At 41.4% G+C, this 26332-nt stretch overlaps 1 protein-coding gene and 1 non-coding gene across 3 annotated transcripts in view; one reads left to right on the top strand and one right to left on the bottom strand.

The window, feature by feature from the left end:
• DCC (DCC netrin 1 receptor) overlaps window positions 1-26332 on the bottom strand; it is a 1280644-nt gene that overhangs the window by 180230 nt on the left and 1074082 nt on the right. The gene's annotated exons all lie outside the window — the stretch shown is intronic.
• Window positions 684-755, top strand: TRNAC-ACA (transfer RNA cysteine (anticodon ACA)). The gene has a single exon. It is a non-coding gene; the product is annotated as a tRNA-Cys (tRNA).

The raw sequence follows: 26332 nt of genomic DNA, 5'->3' as shown, positions 1-26332 counted from the left end.
GGCCAGCACTCAGTTTAAGAGTGTTGTTAGACTATGGAGAGCAGGCTCAGAGTTGTCAAAATTTCTGGAAACCCAGAGTTTTATGGGAAATCCACAAATTTTCAAATGTTGGCAAATGATTTAAATAAAGAAAATAAACTTGTGCTGGCAAAACAAAATCATATATCTCTGAACTGAATCCAGGTCTGTGGCCCCTTGTCTATGACTTTAGATTCCTACATATACAACTGCATTCAAATCTGTATGCATTCAGGGAAGAATAGGTAATAAGGTGTGGTTCTGTCCCTTCTGATGTCTGTGTCAGAAGCTTTCTCTATCTCTTTTATAATTTAATAAAACTTTATTACACAAAAGCTCTGAGCAATCAAGCCTTATCACTGGCCCCAGACTGACTTCTCCTCCAGAGGTCAAGAATCCTGGCGTCTTTTGTGGTTCAGCAGCAACCTTTCACCTTGGGGGCTCGTCCAGGATTCTTTAGGACAAGGTAAGGAAGCTTGGAGCTCTAGTTCTTTGTTCTCCTAGTGAACATGTTTTTTTGCTGTACGTTACTAACTCTACAGTGTGCTTGTGTGAATGAATGACACGCCCTGCACAAAGCAGGTGAGAAGCCCTGCTCTGCGGTGACCTCATACAGCTTATGGCAGAAACCCTGTTGACAGTTCATACCAACCTGCCAGTGGACTTCCCTGGTGGCTCAGATGGTAAAGCATCTGCCTACAATGCAGGAGACCCGGGTTCAATCCCTGGGTTGGGAAGATGTCCTGGAGTGGCAACCCACTCCAGTACTCTTGCCTGGAAAATGCCATGGACAGAGGAGCCTGGTGGGCTACAGTCCATGGGGTCGCAAAGAGTCAGACACGACCGAGCAACTTCACTTTCACTTTCCTTAGCCAAGATGTCAACAGCAGTCAAGGTCTACACCAACCAAGTAGAAACGATAAGATGTGATAAGGAGGATAAGCATGAAATAATAAAGCAAGTGTCTGTTATGCAAGGCTATTGGATACACTGGTTTTCCCTGCACCCCTCTAATTTAGACTGGAATTCAAAGTGAAGAATGTCTGATTTGAGCTCTGATTTTCCCGCTCAGGGTTAATGCTGAAGTGTCCAGGCGGTCAGCCTCATCCATGTTACACTGAATTCGTGCCTTCCCCTCTCTGTCCTTACCTCCCAGCTGCCCAATTTATACCTCTTCAGGGTACATATTCTGTAATATTCTGTACATATTCATTCTCATTTTACTGGCTCAAATTTTGGTCTCAATTTGAATTACAAGAGCATGTGTACCTCATCTAGCTGCTGTCTGGCTCCTGAGCAGTGTTCAACATTGCTTTATCTCCCCCATAGTAAAGGTGAGCTCACTGTCATTTCAGTACTGACTCTTGCTAATATTGATAGCCATGAAGTCTATAGTAAGTCTCTGAGCAATGGCAGCTCCTTCCACACCATGTCCACCACCCATGGTAGAGGGTACGCTCACAGAGTATGGAGTTTTATCATTTACCAGCTGTTGGATTTATGAGCTACATTGAGTGATACACTCCACAAATCCTAACCATGATGTGTACACCTTGAGGGTGATCAAGCTTTAGTTCATTTCAGTTCAGTTGCTCAGCCATGTCTGACTCTTTGCAACCCCATGGACTGCAGCACGCCAGGCTTCCCTGTCCATCACCAACTCCTGGAGTTTACTCAAACTCATGTCCATTGAGTCGGTGATGCCATCTAACCATCTCATCCTCTGTCGTCCCCTTCTCCTCCTGCCTTCAGTCTTCTCACCAAGTGGCCAAAGTATTGGAGTTTCAGCTTCAGCATCAGTCCTTTCAATAAATATTTGGAACTGATTTCCTTCAGGAATGGACTAGTTGGATCTCCTTGCAGTCCAAAGGACTCTCAAGAGTCTTCTCCAACACCACAGTTCAAAAGCATCAATTCTTCAGTGCTCAGCTTTCTTTACAGTCCAACTCTCACATCCATACATGACTACTGGAAAAGCCATAGCTTTGACTAGACGGACCTTTGTTGGCAAAGTAATGTCTTTAGGTGACCAAGCTTAAATTTAAATAAAATGTGGCGATGGCTTATTCTTAGGAAAGGTAAACAGATGTTCAGCAGAGTTGCTACTGATAAAGGAATATTGCTAGAGCTAAGGGTCTTTAAAGACGTTTAAATCTAGTATGTTGCTGTTTTTAGTTGGTAATTTGAACATCAGGTAAGCTCACTGACATTTCTAAAGTTAACACAGAGCTACCCAGCACATAAAAGACCCAAGACAGCTTCATCTCCCCCTTTTCAAGAAGCCTCTCATTATGCCCTTCACATTCTCTGTGCCAACATCTTTTGGGCCTTCTCTGGCCTCTGTAACAGTGCTTTTGTCAAACTGCATCTGGATTTCCTGAGGAAGCAGTGAGATCTTTTCAGGTTCAGTTATTAGTTGCTTGCCTAGTAGCTCAGACAGTAAAGCATCTACCCACAAGGCAGGAGACCTGGGTTCAATCCCTGGGTTGAGAAGATCCCCTGGAGAAGGAAATGGCAACCCAGCCCAGTATTCCTGCCTGGAGAATCCCATGGACAGAGGAGCCTTGCAGGCCTAGAGTCCACAGGGTAGCAAAAAGTCAGACACAACTGAGAAACCAACACTTTCACTTTCAGTTATTAGTCGCTTTGAACTCCTTTTATATTGTGATGGAGGCATTTCATTTAAGTGTGTGCTGACGGGGAAAGATGCTGTGAGATGTGAAACAAGGGAGAAGGAGGGTTTGTGTTTCCGCCCCTTAAAAAAGAATGTCATTTGTGAGTGTACCACTAGAGGGCACTGTGGAGCTATTTTTCTGCACATGCTCAGAGCTCAACTTTAAAAACAAGTAATCACAAAAGAATTGCCTAGAATTGCTCCCTCTTTAGACACATCAAATGAATTAAACACATTTAATATTATCATAATGAATTCCAAATGAATTAATCATTAATTATGGTCAGACCCCATTGTTTGGGAATACATTTAATGACAATTATGAGAGTAAATTTATTTTTGGGATTTGCTAAAATGTTACAGATATTTAGGCTTGAAAACATGTCTACTGCCTCTGAAAAATGATGTACAGCAGTATTCTCTCATTTTAATTTACTCTGACTGAATCGTACTGAGAGAACTTGAATCTTGGTGGATGTCCATGGGGATTATTTTTAATTATGGATATTCTGGGTGTTCACTGGAAGGACTGATGCTGAGGCTGAAACTCCAGTACTTTGGGCACCTCATGCAAAAAGTTGACTCATTGGAAAAGACCCTGATGCTGGGAGGGATTGGGGGCAGGAGGAGAAGGGGACGACAGAGGATGAGATGGCTGGATGGCATCACTGACTTGATGCACATGAGTTTGGGTGAACTCCAGGAGTTGCTGATGGACAGGGAAGCCTGGTGTGCTGCGATTCATGGAGTTGCAGAGTCGGACACGACTGAGCGACTGAACTGAACTGAACTGATTCTGAGTGATTCCACAGATTTCAAATTATTGATCAGATTTATATCATCGTTTGGCCAACATTTCCTATACAATACATCACATTGGGATAAAGAAATATAAAAAGGTATTTAATAACTCTGAGCATCCAAAACAGATGGCTTCTGGCCAGTATCTTATTTGTGGCCAGCAAAGAAGGAAATAAACATACATTTATTGATTACAGGGGTTGGACAAGGAATGGGCAACAGGAAGATTTTTTTGGGGTCTTCTTCCCCAGAGACTAGGTAAGTGAGAGAGCCGTTGTTCTGAGAGTTTTTGTTGAGGCTTGCCTGAAGGTAGTGAAATGCATGCATCTCACGGGGCTGAGAGAATCAAATGACTTGCAGACAGCTCCTCGGGGGCTGGACCAAGATGCTGTGCTTAGTAACAGAAGCCAGTAAGAAGAACATCATTATTTTTAATTAATATTTGGTGTGAATTAAACGCCACCGGCATGTGCTAGATTGACAGCCCACGGACCTTTATTCATTGCAGATTATGTACTTCGCTCAGTGGCCCCATCAATGCCAAGTGCTTGTCGGGGCCCAATCTCCATGTCCCTATATCTTTTGCCCTCTGTGAGCACTGCCAACAAGTCAATTAGAGAAAATTAGAGTGGTAACTGTCTGCCTAGCGCAGACGCCGGCTCACTGCAGAGAACCCGGGTGACCCGAGGCACACAGTAGAGGCCACTGGATCCCTGTCGGAGGGTAGATGTGACTGGACACCTCTGACCCCACTGGACCTGAACTGTTTAATTAAGGGTAATGGGTGGGTAGCAAACACAGCCAATTGCACTGATCTCTTAAAAGGGTGAGCAACTCACATTCAAGAAAGATGCAATTCATATAGCACATTCAATATTCCATTCTACCCCATCATACACACCCATTTGCAAATTTAATTAACAGCTAATCTAACTGGCATCCTTTGAAGGTTTTCTTCCTTTCTTCCTTCCACCTTTACTCTTTCTTTCTCTTTTCCAGGAGCACTATCCAGAGAATGGTCAGATTACAACATCCCTGGCTCATTAACCAGTCTTACTGGTACCAAACTGCACATTCTGAAACCTACCAGTTCATGAAAAATGAACCCAAAGAGACTGTGCGACAAGACCTCTCACCTACATATTTGTTATTCTTCATCTATTCATTTGTTCCTTTGCTCATCAATTATCATTTAACGTCTTGTGTGTGTAAGGACAAGGTTATACGTTTTCTAGGGTATGTAAGGGTTGAAACGAGCAAGTCATTTTTCTCCTATCTTTTAATGGAGAAGCTATGTTAGAAGTTTAAAAAAAATCAGAGCAGAAGTGTTCTGGAGTCAGCAAGGCTGTGTGGAGAAGATGGCAGTTTTGCTGACTCTTCCGACGAAGAAAGGTTGAGGAGAGAGAGTGAAAGAAGCAAATACAAGTAAACCAGGCAAGGTGGTCGTAGACTCATGCGTGTTAAAATGAAAAACCGACAGTTCCCTCTCCTCCTCTTTTTTCTCCCTCTCCCCCTCTTTTTTCTCCCTCTCCCCTACCCTCCTCCCAATAGTAGTATTAGTTGGATGTCTAAGTAGGCATTAGACATTCATTCACTACAGTAAGTCCCCCATACGAACCTCTAAGCTGCGAATTTCAAAGGTGCGGACGTGCATTCGCACGTCCAGTCACGTAAGTTAGTTTGTGCGTCTAGCGTACACTGTCACGTGCGTGCATCCTCTACAAGTGGCTGTGATTTTGTGGACTTTACAAGTCCTGCGTAGACGACAGCAGTACAGTATCTTTACTTCAAGCCCAGCATGTCTGGAAACAAGCGTAAAGGCACCAATGACATAGCTGGTACTGCTAACAAGCGCCAAGCAATAATGATAGAAACAAAAGTGAAAGTAATTGAGGGAGCGGAGCGAGGTGAAGAGCTAGAGCTGGAACTGCAAGAGGACTTCAGGCTGTGCCCCACGAGCTGCTTCCTAACGAAGGCCTGATGGAACTGCAGGCCCAGAGAAAGGACAGAGAGAGACGAGAGGGAGAAACAAGCAACCGGAGAGATTCACGATGGCAAGGGATTCAGGAAAGGGCAAGGGGATCTTCCTTACTCGAGGAGGCACTGTTAAAGTTTGAGGCACAGGACCTGAGTGTTGAACAGTGCGTGGTGCATGAAGGTTGCAACCGCTGTTCAGAATACAATCCAGGGCTGCCATGTCATCTATGATGAGAGAGAAAAAACAAATAGAGCTACTACATCACTGGATCAGTTTTTCAAGAGGGCAGATAGAACTGAATCCAGCAAGGAAGCTACGCCATCATGTCAGGAGCGAGCAAGATCGCAGCTCGCCCTCCGTCTCCTATCGCTGACGACCCTTCAGCTCTACCATTTCCCGCCCCCTCTCCCCCGTCCTGTCAGTGACTCTTCTTGCCTGTTCACTCAATGCCAGCCCCTGCGTGCCAGCTGCTGGACTGCACCACTGTACACTTCAAGGTACTGCACTGTAAGATTTAAATGTGTTATTTTTTGTGTGTGTTTTATTTGTGTGAACAGTATTATAAACCTATAGCCGGTGTGTTAGCTGGGTACCTAGGCTAGCTGTGTTGGACATATGCACAAACTGGACTTTAGGAACATGCTCTTGGAATGCGATTCCTTTGTGTGCAGGGGACTTCCTTTACCTCCTATCCTTTATCTAATCCTTCCCTCAATCCAGTGTCTGGCATACAGGAGGTACTCAGCAAATATCCATTGAGTGGATAAATGATCGCCACTTTTTGTAGGTAAGCAGGAGAATTTTTAACTTCAAAGCTTAGCCCTTTATTCTTGTCTTTTACTGAATAAAGAGATGGCGACTGGAATCACATTTTGAACAAGTTTCACGTGGTGCTTTTAGAAATATTAATTCCCCAGAAGTAGGTAGTCCAGGGAAAGCTGCTTAGAGCAGGCCTACTTCAGAGGCTACAGTAATTGTCCAGGCAGAGATCACAGAGGCCTGGTCTCAGGCGGGAGAGCGGATGAAGAGTGAAAGGTGGCAGGTGGTGGACACAGTGTGGAGGGATGTTTGGAGGGATGAGGAGGAGGGGCAAAAATGAGAGGGGCTCCCAGGTTCTGAGGCTGAGAGTCAGAAGAAATTATTGCTGGGATGAGAAAATCGAGAAGGGAGAGAAAACTCCCCGCCTCTGCCATGTTTCGTGGCATGCCATGTCATGACAGGATGGGGAGGGGCACCACGGATACAACACACGGGCTCCGCTGGGCTCGGGTCGTGGTGTAAGGATCGCGTATAAGTAACCTGTAGTATGGAGGGTTCTTGCTTTAAGCCTCCGGGAAGCAGAGCATTCCTTCAGATAGTCTTCCGAATAATGGTTTTCCTCTTTGTTTCCTACTGAAGTAACTGCCTCTCTTGGGGTTATTTAGGTTCAGACTGGAGATAGTGACGAGAAAGTCGCTCAGCCGTGTCCGACTCTTTGCCACCCCATGGACTATATACAGCCCATGGAATTCTCCAGGCCAGAATACTGGAGTGGGTAGCCTTTCCCTTCTCCAGGGAATCTTCCTGGCCCAGGGATCGAGCCTGGGTCTCCCGCACTGCAGGTGGATTCTTTACCAGCTGAGCCACAAGGGCAGCCCAGATGGGAGACAGTCTGCCTGGAACTGCTGGCTGTCTCTTGGTGAGTGCTACCGAAGGTGTGTGGTAATTTCCATCATGTTTAAGAAAAGCAGAATTTCATGAGTACTGTGCTTTGACTTTAAAAAATAACTTTTCATCAGTTTTCTCAACAGTGTTACAGTGAAGTTAGGGCAGGGATGGTCACGCCTGTCTTAGTCACGTAGAGACTAAGATCCAGTTGCCATCATCTCAGCCAGAAAAGACCCAGGAAGACCTGACTTCCACATGCCCAGACATGCTTCTCCACAGCACCAGGGTGGGAAGGGCTGGGGTCGGCTCTGGACTGTTCTGCAGAGCAGGCTTTCATCGCCAGTTAGAGCAAAAGTAAACATCTGTCACCTCTTTGGTGGGTGAGGTATGGTTTGGCAGCCAGCCCTCAGAGTCGGAGAAACAATTAAATGCTCAGATTACGCAGTGCCACAAACAGCTTACAAATGGGACTTAATGAAATGATTTCTCAGCAAAGCTTTACATCAGGAAATCACCAGAGACTGTACAACCAAACACAGAGGCTTCCCTCTTTTCATTCACATTTCTCAGGGCGATAATGCGTGAAATAAAAGACCAAGGTGAAAATATTGTATGGCCGTGTTAAGGACTCAATTAGTGAGAAACACAAACACCCTTCGCTTAGTTAATTCAAGCAAACATCGTTACTTTGGCTTAAAAATAATTCAGACTGACCTCCTAGCATAAAGGAGAAACAGAAGAATAAAATAATAAAATAAAATGTACTTTGGTTAGGCACTGGAAGAGGAAGCATATCGTTCTCTTTTATAAGTGTTTTCTATCTTTTCTTCACTTACACATCTTGTCTCCGTTTTCTATACTTCTGGGCTCTTCTCTTCCTAACTCTCCTATTTATTCTGGGCTTTTGAGAGAGGGGATGGAAACTAGAAAGTAGAAGAGAAATATAAATAGAACAAAGAGAAAGAATAATAAGCACATGAATACAGAGGTGCTGAGGAAAGAGGCCAGATTCCAGTGTGAGGAGGAGAGTTTCTGCTTATGAGCACTCGTGGTACCAGCTATCAACGTGGCCATGCTTTATCACACTAATCTCACCCTACAGGTGGGTACCGTGATGGTCCCCACACTAAGGATGAGAGAATTCAGCCTTAGCAATGGTCACAGAGCTCATGAATTAGCAGCAGTCAGATTCAAAGCTGGAGCTGCCCTACTTCTGAGCCTACCAACCTTCCAGTCACGGTGAGATAAAGACTGAATAAGACAATAGGCGCAAAAGGCCCTAAATGGTTTACACTCTTGTTTGAAGCAGAAAAGTAGAAAGAATGACACAAGACAGAAATCATTTCAGGACTTTACCTTCCCTCAAGTTAAGCAAAGCCCAAGTGGAATGTTTCAGCTTTTAGTGTCTGAGACATGTGTTTCTGTGTGTCTGTGTGTGTACGAGCATGTCTAGCCTGCTCAATCTGTCAGCTTCTATATTCACTCAATTTCCTGCCTTCATCTGGGTAATGTGTCTTGCTATTTGATTGCTGACCTTTACTTAATCAGGATGCTAAACAGATGATACTCAAACATTTAAGTGACATACAGCCTGCACACACATATGTGTATATTTATTTATAATTACAGTGGTTATTTCTGTATTTTTGCTTCTGCTTTCTTCATTATCTTCAGATTAAGTTCTGTTTATAGCAAGCCACAAAGTAAAAGTGTCATATTGTGAATGGTGTAAATGTTCCATAACTACTCTATACAGTCTGGTAGCCACTAGCCACATGTGACTCTTGACCACTTAAAATGGCTCACTACATATACATACTATACTTTCATGGTCTGGGCTAAAGTTTAATAGATTATATGCACATATTGCATATAAGTAGCATGACTCAGTTCAGTTCAGTCACTCAGTCATGTCCGACTCTTTGTGACCCCATGAATCACAGCACGCCAGGCCTCCCTGTCCATCACCAACTCTCAGAGTTCACTCAGACTCACGTCCATCGAGTCAGTGATGCCATCCAGCCATCTCATCCTCTGTTGTCCCCTTCTCCTCCTCCTGCCCCCAATCCCTCCCAGCATCAGAGTCTTTTCCAATGAGTCAACTCTTCGCATGAGGTGGCCCGAGTACTGGAGTTGCAGCTTCAGCATCATTCCCTCCAAAGAAATCCCAGGGCTGATCTTCAGAATGGACTGGCTGGATCTCCTCGCAGTCCAAGGGACTCTATTTTATTTTTTTTCATTTTATATAACTTTAATTAGTTCACGTTTAGAGAGATACTTTTGGCTAGTGGCTTCCATGGTGGGCAGTGCACCTATACAGATGCTCTGTTTACCTTTCTGTCCCATGGTGTTGCCATAGTTACTAAGGTCTTGTGGACAATGCCAAGGGAAAATGCAGCAGGTTCAATGTGAGGGTCCTTGCTGCTATTTTTCTCTTTAAATGTGGAGTGACTTACTACATATACATACTATACTTTCATAGTCTGGGCTAAAGTTTAATAGATTATATGCATATATTGCATACACATGTCATATATATGATATATTGCACATACATATCACATATACACATATATATGCATACATATATCATACATGGGGCTTTCCTTATAGCTCAGTGGGTAAATATATGGGAATATCATATATACACATACATGCACATACATAGATGTCACATATGCATCATATGTATTGCAAGCATATATACATAAACGTGTGTAAACACATATATATGTATCACACCTGAAGGTAAAAACAAAGCATTTGCCATGTATCTGATTCACATATATATATAGTGTGTGTGTGTTGCAACCGATGACACTTTCGCACATTCAACTTTTACAATTCTATGCTTTGAGATCTGGGTTTGTTGCTCCTCTGAATGTGTACCTGACTCAAGAAAATATGTTCAGATGGAAATTAGCTTCGTTAATAAATAAAGAAAAGGGACATTACAGTAATTACAAGTCTAAGCGACTATAAACTTGAACTCATTTTTAGCCTCATGTTTTAATAAGCCATGAAGAAATGAAGTCACAATAGTTAGGTAAGAATAAAGACCTGGTGAAAATAATAACCACCAATGAAAAATGGCACAAGGAATATCCCATTTGGCCATTTGATCATAAACAAATATAGTTTCTGATTATGTTCTTAAGAAAAGTAACTAGTATTTTAATTACCCACTCAGATTGTCTTGGGATCAGGGGATAGAAGAAGAGACAAAAAAATTAGATGAAATCAAATGGACTTAAAATGAATGGAGCCAAGGTCAAGTGAGTGTCGGCATTGACAGCAACAGTTAGTAGACGTGTGGGGAAAATGAAACATGCCATCATTATCAGGGAGACAGGGAAATAAGAACTAAAATACACCTGTTGATCCCAGCCATATATACTGAATTATAACATTACTGGTATAGATTTGGGTTTTAATAAACAATCTTGTATATGACTGCTTTACATTGATCTAGACTGTAATAGAATTGCACGTCTGGAAAATTCTGCTGAAAGACTGTAAACAAAGGGAAATGATAAACAGCAACCTATCCAGTTGTGGGCAGACACATGTGGTGAGGCTAGGCTTCCTCCAGCATCCTGCTTAGTGAGAGCTAGGAAGAGGGTAAGTAGTCACAGGAGAACATTCAGAGATGGAAACTGAGAGGGGTGTAAGCCTAAAGCCTGCAGCAGGATGGCGTTAGTGATTTCACAGGCACCCGGCCTTCAGGGAGAATCACTGGGCGTTTAGGGTCAAGGCTCAGAAGGATAGAGTTTTTCCTTCTGGATAGATGTCTCCCCAAAATGTAAACAGTTCAGTAAGAATTCAGAGAGAGTCGAAAGGCCACGGCACTAGGAGTATATAGACCTGAGTTGGAAATGAACTTGACTACATAACAGTCTTAAGCAATTTTCTCAACTTGTCTCAGTTCTATCCTTGTCTGTTTTAAAATCTGGAAATGTGAATGATATTATCTTCATTTAAAATGTATGTTGAAATTGGTATAGCCACTATGGAGAACATGACGGTTCCTTAAAAACTAAGAGTAGAGTTACTGTACGATCCAGTAATCCTCTCCTTGGCATACATTCAGCAACGGCTCCACTTCAAAAAGACAGGTGCACCCCAGTGCTCATGGGAACTCTATTTATGATAGCCAAGACACGGGAGCAACCTACATTTTCCATCAACAGACAAACGGATAAAGAAAATGCATTGTGTATAACCGCCCCCCCCCAAACATGGAGTGGAATATTATTCAGCCATAAAAAAGAATGAAATCATGCCATTTGAAGCAATGTGAACGGACTTAGAGGTTATCATACTAAGTGACGTATATCAGACAGAAGAATATGATTAACGTATGATATCACTTAGACACAGAATCTAAAAGAATTGATAAAAGTGGACTTATTTACAAAATCAAAATAGACTCACAGATATGGGTTTAAAACTTATGGTATCAAAGGGGAAAGAAAGGGAGGAGTATTTAAATTAGGAATTTGGGATTAACATACACAGACTATCATTTAAATTAAAAGACACTTGCTTCTTGGAAGACCAAACCACACATCATATTAAAAAGCAGAGACATTACTTTGCCAACAAAGTTCTGTCTAGTCAAGGTTATGGTTTTTCCAGTGGACATGTATGGATGTAAGAGTTGGACTATAAAGAAAGCTGAGCGCCAAATAATTGATGCTTTTAAACTATGGTGTTGGAGAAGACTCTTGAAAGTCCCTTGGACTGCAAGAAGATCCAACCAGTCCATCCTCAAGGAAATCAGTCCTGAATATTTATTGGAAGGACTGATGCTGAAGCTGAAACTCCAATACTTTGGCCACCTGATGAGAAGAATTGACTCACTGGAAAAGACCCTGATGCTGGGAAAGATTGAAGGTGGGAGGAGAAGGGGATGATAGAGGATGAGATGGTTGGATGGCATCACTGACTAAATGGACATGCATTTGAGTAAACTCTGGGAGTTGGCAATGGACAGGGAGGCCTGGTGTGCTGCAGTCCCTGGGGTCGCAAAGAGTCGGACACAACTGAGCAACTGAACTGAATTATTATTTATAAAATAAACAAGGACCTACTGTATAACATAGAGACCTCTATTCACTATCTTGCAATAACCTATAATACATATATATGTTGTTTAGTTGCTAAGTTTTGTCTGACTCTTTTGTGACCCCATGGACTGTAGCCCACCAGGCTTCCCTGTCCATGGGATTCTCCAGGCAAGAATACTGTAGTGGGTAGCCATTTCCTTCTCCAGGGGATCTTCCCAACCCAGAGATCAAATCCATGTCTCCTACATTGCAGGCAGATTCTTTACCCTTTATGAGCCACCAAGGAAGCCCTTAGAGAATGTTTAGAGCGACAGTATTAAGGATAGCCGAGACAGTAACTCAAATGTTCAGAAACCAACCCATAGATAATGACATTCACACAATGGAATACCATACAGGAGACAGGGATCAAGACTATCCCATTGGAAAAGAAATGCAAAAAAGCAAAATGGCTGTCTGGGGAGGCCTTACAAATAGCTGTGAAAAGAAGAGAGGCGAAAAGCAAAGGAGAAAAGGAAAGAAATAAGCATCAGAATGCAGAGTTCCAAAGAATAGCAAGAAGAGATAAGAAAGCCTTCTTTAGCGATCAATGCAAAGAAATAGAGGAAAAGAACAGAGTGGGAAAGACTAGAGATCTCTTCAAGAAAATTAGAGATACCAAGGGAACATTTCATGCAAGGATGGACTCGATAAAGGACAGAAATGGTATGGACCTAACAGAAGCAGAAGATATTAAGAAGAGGTGGTAAGAATACACGGAAGAACTGTACAAAAAGATCTTCATGACCCAGATAATCATGATGATGTGATCACTCATCTAGAGCCAGACATCTTGGAAAGTGAAGTCAAGTGAGCCTTAGAAAGCATCACTACAAACAAAGTAGTGGAGGTGATGGAATTCCAGTTGAGCTATTTCAAATCCTGAAAAATCCAGCAAATTTGGAAAACTCACCAGTGGCCACAGGACTGGAAAGGTCAGTTTCATTCCAATTCCAAAGAAAGGCAATGCCAAAGAATGCTCAAACTACCACACAATTGCACTCATCTCACATGCTAGTAAAGTAATGCTCAAAATTCTCCAAGCCAGGCTTCAGCAATACGTGAACTGTGAACTCCCTGATGTTCAAGCTGGTTTTAGAAAAGGCAGAGGAACCAGAGATCAAATTGCCAACATCTGCTGGATCATCAAAAAAGCAAGAGCGTTCCAGAAAAACATCTATTTCTGCTTTATTGAGTATGCCAAAGCCTTTGACTGTGTGGATCACAATAAACTGTGGAAAATTCTGAAGGACATGGGCGTACCAGACCACCTAACCTGCCTCTTGAGAAATCTGTATGCAGGTCAGGAAGCAACAGTTAGAACTGGACATAGAACAACAGACTGGTTCCAAATAAGAAAAGGAGTACGTCAAGGCTGTATATTGTCACCCTGCTTATTTAACTTCTAGGCAGAGTACATCATGAGAAATGCTGGACTGGAAGAAACACAAGCTGGAATCAAGATTGCCGGGAGAAATATCAATCACCTCAGATATGGAGATAACAAAACCTTTATGGCAGAAAGTGAAGAGAAACTAAAAAGCCTCTTGATGAAAGTGAAAGAGGAGAGTGAAAAAGTTGGCTTAAAGCTCAACATTCAGAAAATGAAGATCATGGCATCTGGTCCCATCACTTCATGGGAAATAGATGGGGAAACAGTGGAAACAGTGTCAGACTTTATTTTTGGGGGGCTCCAAGATCACTGCAGATGGTGACTGCAGCCATGAAATTAAAAGACGCTTACTCCTTGGAAGAAAAGTTATGACAAACCTAGATAGTATATTCAAAAGCAGAGACATTACTTTGCTGACTAAGGTCCAGCTAGTCAAGGCTATGGTTTTTCCAGTGGTCATGTATGGATGTGAGAGTTGGACTGTGAAGAGGGCTGAGCGCCGAAGAATTGATGCTTCTGAACTGTGGTGTTGGAGAAGACTCTTGAGAGTCCCTTGGACTGCAAGGAGATCCAACCAGTCCATTCTGAAGATCAACCCTGGGATTTCTTTGGAAGGAATGATGCTAAAGCTGAAGCTCCAGTACTTTGGGCACCTCATGCAAAGAGTTGACTCATTGGAAAAGACTCTGATGCTGGGAGGGATTGGGGGCAGGAGGAGAAGGGGACAACTGAGGATGAGATGGCTGGATGGCATCACGGGCTCGACGGATGTGAGTCTGAGTGAAGTCTGGGAGATGTGATGGACAGGGAGGCCTGGCATGCTGCAATTGATGGGGTCGCAAAGAGTCGGACACGACTGAGCGACTGAACTGAACTGAACTAATGAAAATTAAAAAAAAAGGGGGCTATTGATACTTAAATATATATATTGATGAATTTGAGAATATTATACTAAGTAAATAAAAGATGCCAGACTCATAAAAGAATACAGATTATAAGCAAACATCCTTAGGAAGTTCTATGACAGGCCAATCTAATCTTTGTTACTCAAAATGAGGACAGTGTTTGCTGGTGAGGGATGGGAGGATGACTGAAGGGAGATGTGCAGAAACTTTGTGTGATGATGGAAATGATATGTAACCTAATTAGGTCCTTGTTGATACCAGTGAATACATTTTTGAATATATATGCAATTGTATCTTTAATATCTGAGCATTTTACTATGTATCAATTTTGACTTAGGTTAAAAGAAAAAACTATACATGCCTTGGGTTCAGAAAAATATGCTGATATAATACTTTAAAATAACTAGAGCTGGGTCAACATTCAATAACGGCATTTGTTTTATTACTATGAATAAATGCCACCTTTTGAATGCCACCTTCAGTGGCATCCCAGTCCAGGACTCTTGCCTGGAAAATCCCATGGATCGCGAAGAGTTGGACACAACTGAGTGACTTCACTTTGACTTTTCACTTTTATGCATTGGAGAAGGAAATGGCAACCCACTCCAGTGTTCTTGCCTGGAGAATCCCAGGGATGGGGGAGCCTGGTGGGCTGCTGTCTATGGGGTCACACAGAGTTGGACACGACTGAAGCAACTTAGCAGTATCAGCAGCAGTTTTATAGTTATTCATTGTAAGTTTATTTAAAGTTTTGTTCACTTTCTTCTTTAGGTCCTAACTTTATCTTGTATGCCTACTTTCTCTCAGAAGCCTGCAAGAACCATCACCTTGGTGTAAGGGTGACCAAAAGCTGAAGTTTTAGTTCACCACTCCTGTGCCCATGCAGGAACACTGGCAGTGTTCATTCATTGTAGATTACAAAAGGAAATGCAAGCGTGCTTCCGATTAGTCAGCCCTCCTCTTTCTGACATTCACCACCTCCACTTCCCTTTGAAAAGTCTGAACTGGGATTGAGACCTGGCCCTGAAATAATTTACAAGGCAAGAGATGTCTCTGACAATTTTTCCTAGTTATTTTGAAATATATTATTTAAGGGAGAAACAAAACTTTAAATAAATTGCAAGAGAAAGATAATATTACCATTTAAAAACATTTATCTGAAATGTTGGTTTATAATTTGTTGTTCATCTTATTTACGATATTTGTCCTTGAATCATTGTTGGGTGTAATATTACATCAAATCTGTCAAAACCCAAACTCTTGTCAATGAAGGAATTCAAAAGAGTATGCAGTAGTTTCTAAATATCTTTCTCAGCAAAGATTTCCAAAAAACACTATAAACAGAAATATCACTGGAAGAAGTATTTAACACTTTATAGAAACACTCAGATGGGGGACTTACTTGTTTCTATACATTTTATTTTGTTAGCTAACATCATTTTGTGTTTTATATTTACTCCTATACACATACACTGCTGCAAGACATATTCGTTTTTGTATGAGTTATATTTACTTCACCCCATTACTTTTAGAAATTCTTTATGTATTGCAGAAAAGGCAAAGATTAAGTCTGAAAAATAAATTCAGAAATATAAGTAGGACTTGTCTAAATACCGTTTCTAGACTCTGCCAAATATCAAAACTAGCTGGGTGCTTTAAAGAGGAAAGGAATTTTAAAATATTATAAAACATAATAAAGGTGCACATTCAAATGCCAAAGAGTGCTCCAATTATTTTGTTGCTTAAGAATTTTGTTTTATTGAACATTACTTGAAATAGGAGGGCTAGCAACAAAAGTAAGATTTTTTTTCCTTTGTGAGTATAATTTTTCCTGCAATGTCATTATTATAAGATAATTCAACTCAAAGTGAAAATAATCAAGTAGGGAAGTGCAATTAAAGAGATACTTACATAATACTATACTAGTTTCAAAGATTAAATAAAAAATATTTTTCAGTGATGAATATGAACACGTGATATCCTTTTTAGGATTCAAGATAATGAATACGGTATATACTCTATTTGTCACATGTATCGTATTAGGTAAGGTACAGCCCAAGCTGATATAATAAAGAAACACAAAATACCCCAGCTTCAAGTAGAAGTGACGATTCAGAAGTGAGCAGACCAGTGTTGGTCCTGTGGCTCTGCCGTCCTCTGTGACTTCCACCTCTAATTCCTCGTCATCTCTTAGCCAGGGGGAAGGGGCACAGACCTGAGTGTCACCTGTGCTCATGCATCCTGGGAGGGGACAAGGCCTGAGGATGGAAATGTAACACTTTTTTGCCTTGGCCAGAACTTAGTCACAACGCCATTCTCAACTATAACAAAGGCCAAACACAAATCTGCCTTTACCTGGGTGGCCCGGCGTCTTGCTAAAATCAGGTAGGTGGGCTCATTATTAAAGTCACTGCCTTTGGAGGAAATCAGAAGTGACAATCAATGGAAAGTTCTTTCCAAAAGAAAATGAGATAATTATCAGGATGTTTCAGAACAGTGGTGATTATTTATACATGTGCTCTTCTTTAATGCACCCACCACCTGGGAGAGAGGGACCTCTTTATTCACTCTGAAGGCAGGGTCTGTTTGTCGCTATTTTGTATACCCCTAGTGCCTATTCAGGACTTCCCTGATAGCTCAGTTGGTAAAGAATCCACCTGCAATGCAGGAGATCACGGTTGGATTCCTGGGTCAGGAAGATCCCCTAGAGAAGGGATAGGCTACCCACTCTAGTATTCTTAGGCTTTCCTTGTGACTCAGCTGGTAAAGAATCTGCCTGCAATGTGGGAGACCTGGGTTTGATCCGTGGGTTTGGAAGGATCCCCTGGAGAGGGAAAGGCTACCCACCCCAGTATTCTGGACTGGAGAATTCCATGAACTGTACAGTCCGTGGGGGTTGTAAAGACTCAGACACTACTGAGTGACTTTCATTTTCAGTGCCTACGACAGTTCCTGATAGACACTAAGCACTTCAAGACTCTTTGCTGAATGAGAAAAGAGATGTGAATGGACCTAGAGACTGACATAGAGTGAAGCGAGACCTAAAGAGAAAAGTACCATATATGAACACATATATGCGGAATGTAGAAAAACAGTACAGATGAACCTATCTCCAGGCCAGGAATAGGCACACAGATGTAGAGAACAAATGCATGGACGCCAAGGAGGGTGGGATGAATTGGGAGGTTGAGATGGACATTTATACACTATTGTGTATAAAACAGATAACTAATGAGAATCTATTTTATAATGTGGTGACTGAAATGGGAAGGAAATTTCAAAAAGAGAACATGTATGCATACGTGTGGCTGATCCACTTTGCTGTACAGCAGAAACAAACACAACTCCATAAAGCAACAATACTCACACAGATTTAAACAAAATAAAAAGAATTTTTTAAAAAGGCAAACCAAATTGATACTCAAAAGGATCAATTATCTTTGCCAAGGTCAAAAAGCTTCTAGCTGTTGGAGACAGGATTCTATCCAGATCTATTTGAAGTTTTTCTCCTAAGTGATTTTCCTGCAAGAAAGTTCTTGTGATAAAACAATCCATCTGCTTGAGAGAGGCTCTCTCTCTGTAAACTGGAATATAAAATCTGTAATGACTACAGCTTTGTCAGCAAAGGATTTGTTGTATTTCTTTTGTGGAATGTGAAAGATACTCATGTTGGTCTCATAAATTTCCTGAGCAATCACCCACTGTTTCCTCAGCCTTTTTGATGTCAGAGAGGAATGTGGTTGACTAATTTGCAAATGAGTAATTCTAGCAAGAAGGCTCATTTCCAATGAGCTGCATTTTAGCTTATGATTATAAATAGTAAGGTTAACCCCTGATTAATGGATGTTTTAACAAATGCTCAATGCTAGAACACTCACGTATGCTCATCTCTTCCTTTGCCCATCAACTGTAATGATTTCTGAACTGATCCCTTCAAAAACCATTAAATCTGGTAATGGACTGACTGGGCTCCCATCCATATGATGGTTTCAGTATTAATGCTCACACAAGAAAGAAAAAGTTTGCTGATTCTTCTTTATCCTCGAAGGTAAGAATTCAGAGAGTTTGCTGAATATTTAACATGGGGTGAAATTTCCATCAACGTGAGAAACATCACAGATTCTCAGTGAGGATGTATGTGTGTGGAGGTGATCACGTGGGAGATTCCTAAGAGATCAAAGACTATATCTAGCATTTACACATTTCAAAGTTACGAAATAACATAGGTGGGATGCCCTAAGTGGGTAAATGACATATCTGGAAAAATACGGATGCTATGATATTATTTATACACAGGTGAAAAGGAGCTGGTAGGAGACAGTTGGAATACATATACAGTTGCTGCTGCTGCTGCTGCTAAGTCGCTTCAGTCATGTCCGACTCTGTGAGACCCCAGAGACAGCAGCCCACCAGGCTCCCCTGTCCCTGGGATTCTCCAGGCAAGAACACTGGAGTGGGTTGCCATTTCCTTCTCCAATGCATGAAAGTGAAAAGTGAAAGTGAAGTCGCTCAGTCGTGTCTGACTCCTAGCGACCTCATAGACTGCAGCCTACCAGGCTCCTCCATCCATGGGATTTTCCAGACAAGAGTACTGAAGTGGGGTGCCATTGCCTTCTCCGAGATATACAGTTACTTTCTCCCAAATCACCACTCTCCATTTATTTTTACCTTATTTTTGTGACAGTTCTATGAAGGTGGGGATTTTTGAATTATCCAGGTCACTTTTGCCTTTTGTAATATGGTGGATGAATTAGGAGAAACCCTAAGTTTTGTGACCCTATAGTTTATGTGTCAACTTGACAGGTTACAGGGGACTCGTTAACCATGACGTCTGTGTGTATCTGCGAGGGTGATTCTGGAAAAGATTAGCATTTGAATCCATGGGTTGAATAAAGCAAATGACCCTCTCCAGCATGGGTGGGCATCATCCAATCCACTGAGGGCCTCAAGAAAACAAGAGTTGAAAGGAAGAGGGGTTCACCCATTTCTGCCCCCCACCTCACTGCTTGAGCTGGTACATTTCACCTCATTTTCTCCAATCTCAGTGTGGGAGTTATATCATCAGCTCTACTGATTCTCAGGCTCCTGGAGGAGGGCTGAATTATACCACCAGCTTTCCTGGGTCTCCAGCTTGCAGAAGTATCTATGCATTTATCTATCTATCTATCTCTGAATGTATGTATCCATGTGTCTTTCTATGGATCTATCCATGTATATATGTATGTAAGTAGCTATCTGTGTACCTATATTATAGGTTCTGTTTCTCTGGGAAACCTGACTAACCCAGTGTTTTCCCTCTGCCTACTGTCCACTTCTTTCCCTGTAAAGAAATTCATGAACACTTGTTAGGTCAATGTGTTGGCAAAATAAAGATTATGCACTTTCCAGTCAACCTTGCAGCGATGTTTTGGAGAAAAAACACAGATTTATCTTTGTTTAGGAAAGAAGGAAAAAAAAAAAAAACCTTTATAGAACTATGTTAAGTGGTTATAGATATTTTATCTCTTTAACCTTCCTAATAACCTCAAGAAAACTGTATTTTTATGTCTAATTTGACAATGCAGGAATTGATACTTAAAGAGACTATTATTTGTCCATGGCCTCCCAGATAATATAAAGGGCAAGATCTAAGTGAGCCTTTGATTCCAAATCTAGTGTTCTTTCTATTTAGCCATAAGTGGCAATATTGTTTTCCTCTTTGGCACTTGATAATATTGATTGAATTACTGACTTACAGCATTCAACCCCAAACACTGATGCTCCAATAACTCTATCTAATTAGCTGAACAGACTTACCCAAGTAATTCTATTTTTGTTATTATAATGTTAATGATCTTGAACAATGTATTATGATATCTGTACCTCTAATAAGTATCTCATTGATAATAACAAGGAAATCTAGCCTGCTCACTGACTCTCTAGAAAATCAGGCAAATCACTAGAGGCCTGCACTTGGAAGTGAAGCGATTTGTTTTTTTTTAAAAAAAACAAGCTATTCTGTTTTACAAATTATCGTACAAATCATTATTATTCAGTATATTTTTTCAACTGAATCAAAAGCATCTATACACTTTCTGTATTATGGGCAACTATGGATAGCTGGAGTGGGGAATTTAAGTTCAAAAGAAAATTTAAAAAGTAGATACATAACAAGGCCTAATATATGGGCATGTGCATGGGTACGCATGCATACGTGTGTACACACAGGTATGTGAACACATGCATGTGAAAGAGAGAAAGATAAGTTGGAAAAAATACTTTCAAATTTAAAACACGTTTAGTGCAAAAACAATATCCCTGAAGAATTTTTCAAGTACAAAGTGCCTGTGGAGAAATGGGTGCTAGATATTTCTTAATGACGTCTTTGACTTCCACAAGTATATCTTGTCGAAGGTGCTTAGCCTGATGTCTGTGCATGCATGCTAAGTCATTTTGGTCATTTCTGACTCTAAGATCCTATGGACTGTAGCCCGCCAGGCTCCTCTGTCCACGGGATTCTCTAGGCAAGGATATTGGAGTGGGTTGCCATTTGGTCCTCCAAGAGATCTTCCCCACCAGGGATAAACTCATGTTTCTCACACCTCCTGCACTGGCAGGCAGATTCTGTATCTCTAGAGCCACCTGAGACACGCTTATGTAGCACGGTGGTTAATAAATACTCTGGAGTCCAGCAGTCTGAGTCCTGGTTCTGTCATTTACTTGCTAAAAGATCTGGTAAAAATCATTTAAGCCTTGTCAGCCTCAGTTTATCTAACGGTGTTAGCCCACCTGTGAGCTGGCATCGATCAGAGCACACTTCACTTAGGATTATTGTGAGAATCAAGGGAGACAGAGTTTTACATATAGTTTGGCACATAGTAGGTGCTGCAATAAGTGGCATTTTTTGCTGGTATTATGGGCTGTGCAAGCCTTTCCACTATTGCTAGTGTACATATTCAGTAGTTCCCCAGGTGTTTATTATATCGCTGGGTAAACAATATTATCTCCTTATCTTGCGGAATACTATTAGCAATGGTTTTCTCCTTGTTTCCTCCTCAAGGTCTAATAATAAAATATAGTTCATATAAAAGTATATATAGTCTTCACATAAAAAAGTTTCCTATGTTTACAGTAATAGCCTATTCAGAAAAGAGAAAAAAAAATCTGAAACCAGATTTTGTTTCCTGAAGATACACAATACTTGTTTCAAAAATAACCCATCCTCCATCAAGCTGGCAGGAGCTGTCTTTCCCTCCCACGCTTGTCCTCCTGCAGGCCAGGAGCGCTTGTTACGCTCATTTGACAGACTGCGGAAACCAGGACATAAAGTCTAACTAACGTGACCAATAAGAGAAAAATCACTTGCAAGTCATGCCTAGCATTTTGAAATTTCAAAATGTTTCTGCCTGTGATTCAGACAAGCAAAGCACAAAGAGAGAAACCAGGTGTTTTCACCCCGTCACTGTCATGAGATGGAAGCTCTTACTCTTTCTCATAAAAAATTCTCTACATAAATTCCATTTGACAATATACACATCCATGCTTTCGCTTTCTGTATGTCATCAAACGTATATCCCACAGTTGGAGTCAACCTCTACAGTTGTACGGCAAGTTCTAAGCATAAAAGATAATGTGGAAATAACACCAGAGACTTGGGGAAAATAATAACTATTAAGCATTGAATTTTTACTCATGATCGTGAGATAACGTATTAGTAAAGGACCCTGGTGGCACAGAGGTAAAGAATCTACCTGCCAAGATAGAAGGTGCAAGAGACACAGGTTTGATTCCTGGGTCAGGAAGATCCCTTGGAGTAGGAAATAGCAAATGGCTCCAGTATTCTTGTCTGGAAAACTTCATGGACAGGGGAGCCTGACAGGCTACAGTCCATGGCGTCCCAAAGGGTCGGACACAACTGAATGACTGAGCACACACATACACAAAGGACATTGACAGGAAGAGGGTCAAGTATGAAAAGAAACTCATCATCTTTATTCTCTAGTCTTGCAACTAAGTACAGTTTTGTGCAGTAATGTTATACCATGCTCTGATTTCTGCCTGGAAATGACTAATTGCTGCATAAACCTTTGAATTAGACTAACATAAAGATAAATCATTTATGTTTATTCTTATGGATATAATTTCTGACTCTGCTTTTTTAAGAAAAATATTGTTGGTTTTTTTTTTTTTTTTTTTTTTGCTGTTCATGTGCTCTGCTCTCCACCAGAAAAGCCTCTGTGCAGCATTCATTGCATTTCATCCAAATTTCTTTTCTCTCTCTTGCTGGAGAACAAAGGCCCTGCCACATTAGAGAAAAAATAGACAGGAATGGAGGCAAGACTGGTATTCAGTTTGTAATTTGCTTCTGGACATTAACATAAGAGGTGTGGTTGATGAGCCAGAAGAACACAATTCCTTTGGAGAATTGAGGTATAATAGTCCCTTTGACTAAAAAGTTAGACCTATCTTATTCTCATTTCACTACTAAGAACCTTCTCACAGGGTCATTCTCAAACACTATAAGAATTTCTTTGCTGAAGAACACTGCTTTTTGTGTTCTTTCTTATGTTTCTATTTATTTAATATTTTAATATTGGTCATGCTGCTTTAGAAAGTAGTTGGTACTTGGTTCAGGAAATTTTTCTTTAAAAAATGTAGAAAGAGATTGAGAAAAAGCAATTAAGATTGATAGTTATATTTTTTTTTATTATTTTCCGAGGGCGGCCATAGCAATTCACAGTCGTAGCTTGAAAATATTGTGAGCTGGGTTCCAGATTACTGCTAAAAAGTGAATATTGCAATAAAGCAAGCCACATGAAGTTTTGATTTCCCATTGCATATAAAAGTTGTATTTCCATTATATCAAAGTAATAGCCTTATGTCTAAAGAAACGATGTATAAGCTTAATCAAAATACTTTAATGCTAAAAACACTAACGATCACCTGAGCCTTCAGTAAGCTATCATCTTTTTGCTGGTGGAGCATCTTACTCTCGCTGTTGGGGCCTGCTGACTGATCCGGGTGGGATCTGCTGAAAGCTGGGGTAGCTGTGGCAATTTCTCAGGATAAGACAACAATGGAATTTGTCATATTGATTGACTTTTTCGTTCATGAGCAATTTCTCCGTAGCATGAAATGCTGTTTGATAGCATTTTTCCCACAGAATTTCTTTCAAAACTGGGGTCAGTCCTTTCAAAACTCGACACTGTTTTGTCAACTAAGTTTATGTGATATTCTAAATCTTTTGTTGTCATCTCAACAATCTTCACAGTATCTTCACTAGGAACAGACTCTATCTCAAGAAACCACTTTCTTTGCTCCTAAGATACAACTCCTCATCTGTTCAAGGTTTATCATTAGTTTGCAGCAATTCACTCACATCTTCAGGTTCCACTTCGAAGCCTAGTTCTTTTGCTCTTTCTACCACATCTGTGGTTACTTCCACCACTACAATATCTTGAACCCCCAAAGTCATCCATGGGTGGGGGTGGGATTGCAATTAATTTCTTCCAAAATCCTTTTGGTGTCGATATTTTGACCTCTTCCCATAAATTGCAAATGTTCTTAATGGCATCTAGTATGATGAATCCTTTCCAGAAGGTTTTCAGTTTTACTTTGCCCAAATCCATTGACAGATCACCATCTATGGCAGTTAAAGCTTTATGAAATACATGTCTTAAGTAACAAAACTTGAAATTATTCTGTGATCTATGGGATGCAGAATTGATGTTAGAAGGCATGAAAACAACACTAATCTCATTGCATATCTTCATCAGAGCTATTGCGTGACCAGTGCATCAACAATGGTGATTTGAAATATATCCTTTTTTGGTAAGCAGCAGGTCTCAGTGCATACATGCACAAGCTCAGGTGTTTTGGTCATGTCTGACTCTTTGCGACCCTGTGGAGAAGGCAATGGCCCCCCACTCCAGTACTCTTGCCTGGAAAATCCCATGGACGGAGGAGCCTGGTGGGCTGCAGTCCATGGGGTCTTGAAGAGCCAGACACGACTGAGCGACTTCCCTTTCACTTTTCACTTTCATGCACTGGAGAAGGAAATGGCAACCCACTCCAGTGTTCTTGCCTGGAGAATCCCAGTGATGGCAGAGCCTGGTGGGCTGCCGTCTATGGGGTCACGCAGAGTCAGACACTACTAAAGCAACTTAGCAGCAGCAGGACTGTATCCCACTCTGTCCATGGAATTCTCCAGGCAAGAATACTGGAGTGGGTTCTTCTGACCCAAGGGTTGAAAACTTGTCTCCTGCAACTCCTACATTGGCAAGGCAGATTCTTTACCACTGTACCACCTGGGAAGCCTAATAGTAGGCTTAAAATACTCAGCAAACCATGTAAACAGATTTGCTGTCATCTAGGCTTTGTTGTTTTGGAGAAGGCAGTGGCACTCTACTCCGGTACTCTTGCCTGAAAAATGCCATGGACGGAGGAACCTGGAAGGCTGCAGTCCATGGATCGCTGAGCATCGGACACGACTGAGCGATTTCACTTTTACTTTTCACTTTCATGCATTGGAGAAGGAAATGGCAACCCACTCCAGCATTCTTGCCTGGTGAATCCCAGGGATGGGGGAGCCTGGTGGGCTGTAGTCTATGGGGTCGTACAGAGTCGGACACGACTGAAGTGACTTAGCAGCAGCAGCACCAAGCTTTGTTGTTTCATTTACACAGCACAGGCAAAATCAGTTTAATATAATTCTTAAGTCCCTACAGTTTAAGAATGGTAAATGGACATGGGCTTCAACTTCAAGTCACCAGCTGCATTAGCCTCTTACAAGAGGCTTTGAAATCAGGCCCTGACTGCTCCTCTCTAGCTATGAAAATTCTAGATGGCATCTTTTTCCAACAGAAGACTGCATCAAAACTTTGTCTGGTGTAACCACACACTGTCATCAATGATCTCAGCTAGATCTTCCATATAATTTGCTGCAGGTTTTATATAGCGCTTACTGCTTCTCCCTCACTTTGATATTATAGAGACAGCTTCTGTCCTGAAACTCATGAACCAACCTCTCCTACCTTCCCACTTTGCTTCTGCAGCTTTCTCACCTTTCTCAATTGTCACAAAATTAAAAATCTCTGATTTAGGCCTTAGCTTAAGGGAATATTGTGGCTGGTTTATTGCTGGTAGTCAGTGTGGAGAATTCCGCCCATGGCAAAGGTCATAAGGAAGAGGCCTGATGGGCAAAGGCAAGATCAAGCCTTGAGGGAACCCCTGGACCTGCTCGAGCATCTACCCCCAAACCAGAATCTGTCTGTCTTACTATTTTATGCCTTTCACCAACTCTTCTGACATTAACAGGGGGCTATCCCCAACCACCTTTCTCTGGAAAAAATCAAATTAGGGATCTAGTTGATAAATCTCCTGGGCATGAAAGGAGTGTTTCAAACCCCTTGTTAGCATTCTAGCTTACTTGGCAGGTTTATCCAGACTCTTGCAACATGGTTGAGCCAATGCTTGCTGCCAAGTTCTCACATTCCTTATCCATTGTGTTCCTGAGAGCACATATAGCCAGGATGTAGAAAAAACAAGCAGCAGCTTTAGCATTAGCAACATTAGACTTTGAGTTAATAAGTTCTTTCTTTGCTGTTACCCACTGAATCTTTGCTCCATAAAAATGTAACTGTACTTTAAGGGGGACACAGGCTAGGAATTTAAGAAGAAACACTTCAAGGGAAAATTATTGTTCTTGCTGATCAACCTTTATCAAAAAGGGGTCATAAAATATCAACAGGCCTCTGGGCCAGAAGATAATGTACAAAAAAATAAGACTCTTGCAGGAAAGAACCTGGTATCGATAAAAGTTAATACTGA

This window comes from Ovis aries, chromosome 23 (assembly GCF_016772045.2).
Source record: "Ovis aries strain OAR_USU_Benz2616 breed Rambouillet chromosome 23, ARS-UI_Ramb_v3.0, whole genome shotgun sequence".
Classification (NCBI taxonomy): Eukaryota; Metazoa; Chordata; class Mammalia; order Artiodactyla; family Bovidae; genus Ovis; species Ovis aries.
The sequence above is the reverse complement of the archived record's forward strand: the minus strand, read 5'-3'. Positions and strand labels throughout refer to the sequence as shown.